Below are 12,284 nucleotides of genomic sequence, written 5' to 3'. Positions count from 1 at the left end.
TGGCTTCCCTCATCACATCTCCTTCTCTGACTCTGACATCCTGACTCCCTGTTATAAGGATCCTGTGATTACACTGGTCCACCCAGCTAATTCAGGATACTCTCCCCATGTCAAGATCCTTCAAAACATCTGCAAAGTCCCTACTGCCATGTAAGGTAACATTCACAGGTTTCAGGAATTAGGATGTGGACATCTTGGGACTTCCCTGGCGGTCCAGTTGTTACGATTCCATGCTCCCAATGCAGTGGGCCCGGGTTCAATCCCTGGACAGGGAACTAGATCCCGCATGCCACAACTAAAAGATTCCACATGCCACAACGAAGACCCGGTGCAGCCAAATAAATAAATATTTTTTTTTAAAAAAAGGATGTGGACATCTTTGGGGGGGCTATTGTTCTGCCTACCATAATCAGTTATAGATACGAATATACAGAGAAATTTAATATATGATAAAAGAGGAATTTTGAATCAGAGGGAAAAAATATAGAGGGTTTATTAAATGGTGTTGGGATAACCACATAGCCATCTGAAAAAATTAATTTTGATCCTTATCTCATACTTTATGTTAGGATAAATTTCTAAATGGATCAAAGATATAAAGTGTCAAACCATAAAAGTTCTAAGAGAAACCATGGGCCTTACAAAAGCTATAAAGGAAAATATTGAAACATTTGATTATTGTTGATGGAAAATTAATCAATATTCAGTCTAAGAAAGAAACAGAAAATTTTATTTGAGCTAAGCTGAAGATTATAACCCAGGAGACAGACTTTCAGAAGCTCTGAGGACTGTTCCAAAGAAGTAAAGGGGGAGGCCAGTATGTATGTGATTTTAACAAAGGGGTATGTGCAAACAAGCACACATCTTGGTAGAAGGTTACTGCTATTTGAAAGGAATGGATATCTTAGTTAATGGTGTTAGTGCTTTTCTCAGTATGGGAAGATGCAAGAAACTGGGTTCATAAAATTTTCTCCAGAAAATATGTATCTGAGGGCCAGTTTTGCCAGTTTTCCCAGAGCAGGAAATGCCTTGTCCTGCTCTTCGCCCTGAATTCCTTTCTTGGGTGTACTGTAGGTCAGTGACTGCACTGCTAACGACTGGAATCTTATAGAACTGGATGGTGGCCAACATTCCTTTTTTTTTTTTTAAATATTTATTTATTTTTGGCTGCATTGGTTCTTAGTTGTGGCACACAAGATCTTTCATTGTGGAGCGTGGGCTCTTCACTGTGGTGCACAGGCTTCTCTCTAGTTGTGGCCTGTGGGCTCCAGAGAGCGTGTGGGCTCTGTAGTTGCAGCACTTGGGCTCTCTAGTTGTGGTGCGTAGGCTTTGTTGCCCTGTAGCATGTGGGATCTTAGCTCCCCGACCAGGGCTCCAACCAGCATACCCTGCATTGCAAGACAGATTCTTAACCATTGGACCACCAGGGAAGTCCCTGGCCACCATTCTTTATCTTACAAAACCCTCCCTTTGTGTCTTAATTTTGACCAAGGATGGGAGGCATTTCATGACCAATTCGTCCCACAGAGCTAGGAATACTCATTCTCAGGTCAGGCGAGGATTTCATTGATAGGCCACTCATTGTGCTATTACTGGACTCAGCCCAAATCCTCTGGACCGCCTGTGTTACTAGTCTGTTATGGTCCAGGAAATGGCTTCTTCCCATATCTAGAGTTAACACTATTACAATCATTGCTCTTATAGACCTATATATTTGGTCAGTCATTTCAAGTTCCCTAATCATTATTATTTTACTGAAGGCTTAGTCACACATTTGGTAGTGCAAAAAACAATAATCTTGTAAAATAGGCAGAATACAAGTAATATAGCTAGTAACATTAATAAAGTAAGTAAATATTTAAGCTAAGAATTTCCATTAGTATCTCCCAGTATCTTCCCAGGTCATCTGACCCAGTCTGTTCTGGACCAATCCCTATTCATTAAGTTCACCAAAGACATCTACACATACAGTGTGGGTAGTCGTTCATCATGATCCCTTACAGGATTGAGAAAGGAATGATTTCTTCTAAGGATTATATGGCTGGTTCCAGAAAAAGAAAAATTGATCTTTATGGTTAAGCAGGTATTTCTGCTGTTGGGGAGGTCTGGTTAATACATAATACAGATGCACAATGCACACTGGAGGGGAAGGAGGAGGCCCGAAAGGGCAGAGAAAAATTTTTTGTTTAAATTTTTGTCTTGCCTTAAAATATGAATTTTATTTCATCACTATATATCTTTAAATTTCTAAATGGCAAAACCCATCATAAATAAAGTCATATAAACCAACAAACGGGGGAAATTTGGCAACCTATATCACAAAGAGTTCTTTTATATTTGAAGACATTCTACAAGTCAATGAGAAAGATAACTCAGAAAAGTGGGCAAAGATTATCAACAATACCCAGAAAAGGACATAAAAATTTCTCTAAAGCATATATAAAGAAGCTCAACCTCATATATAATGAGAGAAATATAAATTAAAACCATACTGATATACCACCAAAAAGTTTGGAATGTACTGTATTAGTAAGTTTGTGGCACTCATTGCTAGTAGGATTGACTTGACTATTTTAAAGGGCAATTTGGTGACATCTATTAAGGTTACAAATGCAACTAGACTTTGACCCAACAGCTCCATTTCTAGGAAAATATCCTGCAGATAAACTTACACATACGCAAAGGTTCAGCATAGTTTGCAGTAGCAAAAGGTGATAAACAACCTACATGTTTATCAATAGAGATATCATACATCCATCCAGTGGATTATGATTTAATAAAAAGGAAAAATATGGGTTGGAACCTCTTTATGTATTGATCTGAACCTATCAAGATATGTCGTTAAGTGAAAAAGGCAAAATGAAGGACAGTGTGTATTGCTGTACTATTTGTGTAGAAAGAAGGAGAGAAGAAATATATATTCACACACTCATTCCTACTTGCATACGTGTTTGCTTTTGTATTCAAGATAGCTTTGAAATGATGGACAAGAATCTGGTAACATTAGTTTCTCCAAGAAGGGAAACTGGGTGTCTGGGGGAAGACTAAAAGAGACATGTTTACTTTCCTTTCAGTACTTTTTGAATTTGGGGCCATATGAATGTATTACCCACTCAAAAACTAAAAATAATACAGATTTAAGTCTGATTTTTAAAAATGAACACAATACAATTTTTCATTTTGGAAAAATTTTAAAGGATGGGGATACATCACCAGCAAGAATTTGGCATAGTCTAGGGAGGAAAGAAACAAAATTTGGCATCAGAAACAGTTGCAGGAAGATATACTTCCTTATGGAACAAAAGCGATTCATCAGGCTTCCCTAAAGCCTGGATGAAACCTCTCTCAGGACTATACTACCTCTAGTTACTTGGCCACCAAGCAAACCTCTTTTCATTTGCAATTTTTCATTTTGAAAAAATTAAAGCCTGGGAAGGGATTTCCCTGGTGGTCCAGTGTTTAAGACTCTGAGCTCCCAATGCAGGGGGCATGGGTTCAATCCCTGGCTGGAGAACTAGGATCCTGCATGCAGCACAGTGTGGCCAAAAAATAAATAAATAAATAAATAAATGAATAACACAGTGGCTATGTAAATCAACCATACTTCAAAAAAGAAATAAAAATAAAAATAAATTAAAGCCTGGGAATTCCCTGGCGGTCCAGTAGTTAAGACTCCTGCATTTCCACTGCAGGGGCAGGCTTGGATCCCTGGTTGGGGAATTAAGATCTCGCATGCCACTTGGCGGCCAAAAAAAAAAAAAGCCTACAGAAATGTTGAAACAACGGTGCATTTAAACACCTATGCACATGTTGCTGTATTTGTTTTCTCTGTTTCCTCTCACATGCATATATACACATACCCACATATACATATATTTTAAAAATTTTTGGCCGCACCGCACGGCATGCAGGATCTTATTTCGAAGACCAGGGATGGAACCTGCGCCTCCTACAGTGGAAGCAGGGAGTATTAACCGCTTGACTGCCAGGGAAGTCCTGCCCACATATATACTTTAAAAAAGCCATTTGAAAGTAAGTTGCAGACATGTATTTCCTAATAAGGACATTCTCCTACATAATACTATTATCACAGTCAAGAAATTTAACATTGATAAAAGAATATTATCTAATATATAGTTAATAATCAAATTTCCAAGTGTCCTCAAAATATACTTTATGAATTTTTTTTTTAAACTATAGAATTCAATCAGGGATCAGGCATTACCTTTCCAAAGGCTCTTTAGTCTCCTGTGTTCTAGGAGAATTCCCCTGCCTTTTTGTTTTGTTTTGATTTCATGACATTTTAAAAAATAATAAACTAATAAATTATTAATATTAATATTGTAAATTATTAATATTAATTAAAATTAATAAATTAGAAAACTCAGTTAAGTAGAGTCAGGAGACCAGAAGGGGGTGCTCTCAAACCTTGCATTGATAGCAGAGCCCAGCAAAAAGCAGAAGACTCCTCTTCTTTCCTGGCAAGGACTCAGCCAACAAAAAGCCATGAACTCCTTGTTTACTGCAGCCCTCCCAGCTTCTTTTTCCTCTCTATAAATGTGTTCTCCTTCCCTTATAGTGTGGGGACTTGCATGTGGCCCACGATGGTTGCAAATCTTGAACTGCAATTCTCTGCTGTTCCAGAATAAACCCACTTTTGCTGGAAAAATATCTGGCAGTGTGTTTTAGGTCAACAACATTGACACTTTTAAAGAATTAAAGCCAGTTGTCCAGAGAATCCGGATTTGGCTATTTACTTCCTCATGATTAGATTCAGGTTAAGCATTTTTTAAAAATCAGAATACTATATAGGTGATGTGTATCAAGCAATCTCATTTGTTCCTTACTAATTCAATTTCCTAGTACTCTGACAAAATGGAAAGAGTCCTTGGGCAGCAGACATGCGTTGTAAATAAAAAACACCTTTCTACAAGTATATTTCCCCAAGATTCAGCTGAATACAGTTTTGCTATGATTCCTTAAGATTCAGTCAGATGTGAATTTCAATCAATGTCACAGCCATTAAACTCATAGGCATCCAGTTTTCCCATGAAAACAGCCCAGCTGAACCTTGGTTAACACACCTATGAATTTAAAATGTATGTATCCGTTTATATGAGGTACTATTGTTACCAAACCAAACTAGGGTCCACTTGCCTGCTGTGCAGCAAAGTCAATTTACTGACACTGGGGTGTGGTGAAGGAAGGAACAGTGTTTATTGCAAGGCACCAAGGAAGGAGAACAGGTAACTCATGCTCAAAAGACCCAAACAGGGAAGTGTGGGTTTTTTTGTTTTTTGGCATGTGGGATCTTAGTTCCCCAACTAGGGATCGAACTCACATCCCCTGCACTGGAAGGGCAGAGTCTTAACCACTGGACCACCAGGTAAGTCCCTCAGGAAAGTGTTTCTAAAGGCAACACTTGGGGTAATGGTTGCAGCATGCATGATCAGGTCATAGACTTTCTTCTGACTGGTTGGTGGTAAGGTAACAAGGTGGTGTTTCAGAAATCTCAATCATCAACCTGGTTGTAGTCAGTCTGGGGTCTACACACTTGTGGTCAGCACATAGTCACCATTTTCCGCCTGGGCAGGGGGCCTTAGTTTCTGCATAACAACTCAAATATATTCAACATATTGTTATCCCTTGAGGAGGAACTAGGACTCTGTTTTATCACTGAACTATTGTTTCTTGTCTGCTTTTCCTGTGCTTCTGCATTCCCCTAATTAGTAACTGCTTGAGTCTGCTGTTTGGGATTCAGAGAAGGTCTAGTCTTTTTCTACATATAAGAAATGGGGGACTCAAGGGGCTTTTGTACCTAGGAGGGCCTCACAGGGTCCTGCTCAGTTTTTTTTGTTTTGTTTTTGAGAGTTCTGAGTTTAAGTTTTATTCAGGGTCTTATTGCAGACTATAGCTTGAGAGACAGCCACTCAGTACCTCTGAGTAAACTGCTCAGAAGAGGTAGGAGAGAAGTATATATATATATATATATATATATATATATATATATATATATATATATATATATATATATATATGGATTTTTTTTCACACACACACACTGTATTTTATTTTTACAAGAGATAAATAGACTGACACCAAGCATTGTAAATGGATGACCACAACAAAAGCAACAATGATTGCAATTACCAAACATGAAACACACTCATACTATGTCATAACCTGCTCAGTTTTAATCCCCCCATTTCTTTGATACTCCTCAATCCTGAGGGTAACCGGGGCACGACAAAAAAGGGAACAGTTTTGGATAGAGAGGTTAATCATAAACTTGGCAGTGGAAGTCAGTTTTAGGGGGACTCAGTTTCAATCTCCACTCCTGTTTTAACTTTCCCCAAATCTTTGAGGGAATGGGGCAGTAACCACTCTGGATACTTCCTACTAAAATGGGGTGTAGTCCTGCCTCAGCTGGGGAATGGACACCAAGATGGAAATATTCCCAAGTTCCAGGTCTTGGAACCTAGTCTTGCATGATGAAGATATTAGTTCCTTGGTCCACCATTTTAGTGTAATAGTCCCAGTTAGAAGTAGGAGGAGGAGTGACGACCTGAACTTTAATAAACCTTGAAAAGTAGATCTCATTCTCTGAGGAATTCAGGAGAATAAGCCTGAAAACCAGTCTGTACCTGTTACTTCTGGGGAGACTTGTTGTAGCCAGGTAACCAGTTGCCTAATGTTATTTAAGGAGGTTTTAACTTCTGATGTGTTATTAACATACACAAAACAGGAGCTATTGGCCACTACACATATGTCTCCTTTTTCTATTAAAATCTAATCTAAAGCAATTTTATTGTCCAGTACTACTCTGGCTAAAGAATCTAGTGTCTTCTGCTGGGAGGCTATGGCTTGAACTGTCTCATTTGTTACTATTTCCAAAATAAGAAAAAATTTAATAGTTACAAGAGGAGACCACAAGGATGGTCTCCAGCTGGCAACGGCCAGCAGACACTGCCTTGAGAACCAGTGAGTGTCCTTGACACAGTTCAGAAAATACAGCAATACAGGAATGTGTCTAAAAATCATATCCAAAAAACAAAAACAAACAAACAAAAATGAATAAAAATGGGTGACTTCCCTGATGGTCCAGTGGTTAAGACTCCCACTGCAGGGGGCACAGGTTCAGTCCCTGGTTGGGGAACTAAGATCCCACATGCCATGTGGCAAGGCAAAAAAAAAAAGAATAAAAATCACATTCACAATGGCCATCCAGCTCCACCTTGGATGCCTGAACTACAGCCACTCCATTTGGATTTTCAAATGATTCCCCTCCTTAGTGGTCAAAGCAGTTATACGATACATGTTTGATAGGTCACAAAGCAGGCGGTTCTGGTCAGCATAAAGTTCAGGTTAATTATGTATTAGCCAGAATGACTTACCCATACTTCAGTGTGAAGATTTCTTCTATCATTTCCCCTTTTGTTTGCAAATCTTTGTCTAGATCAAAATATTTGTCCTTCAGTGCCAGTAAGGTTGCTGCCTCACCCTGGTCCATCATGTCACTCAGTGCTAGGTCTCCTTTTTGTTTATACAGATATTTGCCTAGTTATCTACTTTGGGGGAAAACTAATCAGACCACAGAGAACAAGCTCAGAGGTGTGCTAATGGGAAAACTTTTTATAGGCTATACATTTATCAATTATACCGAATTGTTACACAAACATTGTACATGTGCTTTTAACAGTAGACTTAAAGCAAGCAATGATACATGTCATGAGTACTTAGGCTCTGTGACAACTTCACTAGAGAATTTTCTTTCCATTCTATACATTGGGGTCACCAGTATGGTTAGAAATAAAACAATAACTTTCAATATTAATAGGCAGTTACAAACATTTGTTAAAGAGTTCGATTAAATTAGTAGGATGGGTCTTACAGGCCTAGTCCAGATTCTTGGGTCAGCTGCCTACCATTGTTGCTGTCTTCTTGTCATCCTGGTGTGGATGTTGTTTGGAGTCAGCAGTTCTTTCTATAGACCAGTCCAGTGCAGAGGCCTTTCTTAAGTGGGAAATATGAACTCAAGAGTCAGTTCCCTTCAGTTTCACTGCACATGAGCTAGTTAAGGGTACCTGGTAAGGATCCTTTTATCTAGATTGGAGACAGATGCCTAATCTCCTGGTTGCAGGTCATAGGGCATCTGATCTTCATCTAAAGATAGATTGCTGTGATAAGCTTTAGAAACAAACTTAGAGTGTATTTTTAATAATTTAATTAAACTTTACAGTTGGGAACCCTCCTACATTCAATGGGAATGTAAATTGGTACAGCCACTATGGAAAACAGTATAGCCAAATTAAGACTAATTTGTTTGCTACGTAAGTCTAATTTCAATAAACTTGGCCTGATTATTTACATAAGTCTAACTGATCATAAAGGGTCTTTTCAATTAGCTGTGCTGGAACTTTTCATAAGGAATCTCAGATTGAATCTTTAAAAGGCCTCTCAAGGCCAGAAAAGCCACGTCAAGAGCTTGCCACAGATTCTGCCTATGATATCTACAGATTTGGATGAATTCCGCTCTTCTTGAAGTCACAAAATACTTGAGATTTCTGCACCTGTTGGGAGGTGACCTTCCTTGTTCACCTGACAGGCTGCTGGGAACCTAAGGGTTTCAGTTTCTGGAGGGATTAGGTAGAAAGAAAAGTGTTTCAATTCTGCTTACATAGGTATAATTTACCAAGTTGCTGTCAATCACAATTAGCTTAAGTGGAGATGTTTCCTTATATCTGGAAAACACAGATTAAAAGCCAGTAATATTTCAGACGAAAAACATAAATATTACAACCATATTCACCAGTTCACTCAGTCCTATGTAACTCATCCTTGATTGCCTCAGGCTTAAGGGGATACTGCTTTTCTTGAGGATATTGATCAGAATTCCTTAAGGTGATCCTAATCAGCTGTATGTTTTTAGCTCTTCCGACTCAACCCTGAGACCATACATCTGGGTTCACCTTCTCTAAGATATGGGCAGGTACGTTCTCAGACTTTCTTATATCCTCTCCCAGGGCTAGTAAAAGCTGTTTTTCCCCACTGAGAGATATGCCTTTCCATTAGGTCAACACTTACAGAGGTTTTTAACTTTGAGAGCAGGTCCCATCCCAACAGAGGGATGGGACACTCTGGGACATGAAGGAGTCCAGTAGTGTGGAGGGTCCTATTTTCATGTTAATTCTTCTAAAAATAACCTCCTAGTAAAGTTGCCTAATGCTTCTTTAATAGTACACTCCAGTGTGGACAGTCTTCCTCTCAGGGTGGTCCAGACTGAATAAGTGACTCCAGTATCTATGAAAAATTCTACTTTCTCCCCCTCTAGTTCTAAGACAACCTGGTGCTCCTTTGGGGAGGTTGGGATTATATATTATCAGGTTTATAAGGCCCTGTCAGTCTTCCTCTACTTGGGGTATCATGAGCTTTGGGATTTCTGTGGCCCTCCTGCTCTGAGGATGGTCAGGACATTCCCTTTTCAAATGCCCTTCCTTCTTATAGAAAGCACATTGATTGGGCCCCAACTTCACTGGTGGCCCCACTTTGGTCCCTCGGTGGGGGCTGGGGTTACTCACCCACATTGGTCTATCTGATGCCCGTGGCTTACCTGAGGTGAACTGGAGAGCAACAGCCAGGAGGGTGCCTGGCCTTTTCAGCTTCTTGTCCCCCTTTTCTTCCTCAGCCATATCTCGGTTGTTGAACACCCCAAAAGCAGTATCTACCAGATGGGAGTTTGGGGTGTTTGGGCCCATTGCTACTTTCTGCAGCTTCCTTTGTATGTTGGGGGCACTCTGAGATATAATAAGTATTGACCACTGGGTTACTCTCAGGGGTGTGTAGATCAAGAGTTGTATACTGTTGGAGACATTTTCTAGTCCTCTCTAGGAATGCTGATGGGTTTTCAGCCTCTTGCTGAATATTTGACTTTTCCCCAATTAATGGGTCTCCGGCAAGAAGGCTTTATCCCCTTAAGTGGAAGACTGGTAATTCTCAAGCCAGGCCCTATTCACTGAAACACAGGATCCCATGTAGGGTCAATGGCAGGGACTGCTTCCGCTGCTGGTCTCCAGATCTGGTGGTTGGCTGAGTTAAGTGCTGCTTATCTGCCTCTTCCCCAGCCTTCGACAGGACGCTGGTCTTCCTCAGCTCTAAGGAGGTTGAGAGGGACTGAAGATCTGCCCAATTAGAGTCATGAGTCATAAATATTCCACTCATTAAATCTATGAATCTCTCTGGATCCTCTCTCAGGCTTCTAGTATGTTCTTTCCAATTATAGAGGTCTGAGGTAGAGAAGGGGACATAGATGGTTGTAAGCCCCTCTCACCATTAGGGACCTGCCTGAGGCGGCAAACAGAAACCTCAGGTTGATAATTAGCCCCACTTCAGGTGGTTCCCCCTGAAACAGAGGGCCCAGGAGGAAGGGGCGGGCAAAAATCTTGAGAGGGAACGGTCAGGCCCTTCTTCACTTCTGCAGGAGGTGGTACACCTCTCTTCCCTTCTGACAGGGAAGGCGGAACAGGGTCAGGTGTTGGTACCCGGTAAGAGGTAGCCGGTAGGGAATTCCATGGCAGTCCAGTGGTTAGGACTTGGCGCTTCCACTGCAGGGGGCACGGGTTCGATCCCTGCTCAGGGAAATAGGATCCCACAAGCCGCATGGTGGCGTGGCCAAAAGAAAAAAAAAAAAGAGGTGCTGGGTAAGGGGGTGGCACAAGAGGTTGGGCCCTTCCCATGGGAAGTCCTGAATCTACAGGGCCCTCTGATATATAGGCCCTCTATGGTTGGCACAATCGGTTTCCCAATGCTTACTGGTTTTTGGCTTGCTGTCACTTTACAAAGGGCCATAAAGCACTGTACATGTGGCATCTCGAGCCATTTTTCTAACCTTCTGCAGTAAAGAACTAACTATAGGATGATATTGTGATTTGGAGATCCATTCTCTGGTCATTTGTCTTGGCTTCCTAGTGAGCATTGGGGCCAGACAACGTTACAGAAGATCACTATCTGTTTCTTTGTCATGGGTTGTTACCCAAAAGATTTACAATTACTTATAATACATCTCAACGGACTACAATCGGGAACAGAAATGTTTCCCATTCTGATGTACCACAGGGAAGCAGCCATTCTCAGGGGCTGACTGATACAATTTACAGACATCAGAGTCTGCTCCTCCTGAGTCTGAAAATAGTTTCCCACCTCTCATCCTCCTGATTGAAAAACTGGGACTTCCCTGGTGGCGCAGTGGTTAAGAATCCGCCTGCCAAGGCAGGGGACACGGGTTCGATCCCTGGTCAGGGAAGATCCTACATGCCACGGAGCAACTAAGCCTGTGTGCCACAACTACTGAGCCTGCGCTCTAGAGACTACGAGCCACAGCTACTGAGCCTATGCCCCACAACTACAGAAGCCCGCACGCCTAGAGCCCATGCTCCACAACAAGAGAAGCCACCACAATAAGAAGCCCGGGCACCGCAATGAAGAGTAGCCCCTGCTCACCGCAACTAAAGAAAGCCCGCACGCATCAACTAGAGAAAGACCCAACGCAACCAAAACAAAAAAAGAAAGGAAAAACCTGATGTGGGGGACTTCCCTGGTGGTGCAGTGGTTAAGAATCCGCCTTCCAATGTGGGGGACACAGGTTCGAGCCCTGGTCCAGGAAGATCCCACATGCCGCGGAGCAACTAAGCCCGTGTGCCACAACTACTGAGCCTGCGCTCTAGAGCCCGCGAGCCACAACTACTGAGCCTGTGTGCCACAACTACCGAAGCCTGTGCGCCCTAGAGCCCGTGCTCCCCAACAAGAGAAGCCACCGCAATAAGAAGCCTGCGCATCGCAACGAAGAGTAGCCCCCGCTCCCCGCAACTAGAGAAAGTCCGCACTCAGCAACGAAGACACAACACAGCCAAAAATAAATAAATTAAAAAAAAAAAAAAAAAAAAACTGATGTGGTTGAGTATCCGGCCCAACTGATCTCAAGTGGGAACTCCTAAGTCGTGGCAAGTTTTCTGTTGATCCCCAAAAAGCTGTGACAACAAGTTGCCCAGTCTCCAGTGTCCCAGAAACTTGATAGGGGCCCTATCCAGGTCTGCATTCCCTGAACCCAGAGGTCGCTTGTTTCTTATTAAAAAATGAACTTAACCTCCTCAAGTCACAGAAAACATGGCTTCTAAACCCAGAGGTCTCTAGTCTCCCACAGGAGGAATGCAACACCCCAGAGCAGTCGGAACGAAGTTCCCACTCACAGAGGTTTCTGGCTCCTTACCAGGAAGAACACAACCTCCCAG

The sequence above is a fragment of the Stenella coeruleoalba genome (genome assembly GCF_951394435.1).
Source record: "Stenella coeruleoalba genome assembly, chromosome: 2".
NCBI lineage: Eukaryota > Metazoa > Chordata > Mammalia > Artiodactyla > Delphinidae > Stenella > Stenella coeruleoalba.
The sequence above is the reverse complement of the archived record's forward strand: the minus strand, read 5'-3'. Positions refer to the sequence as shown.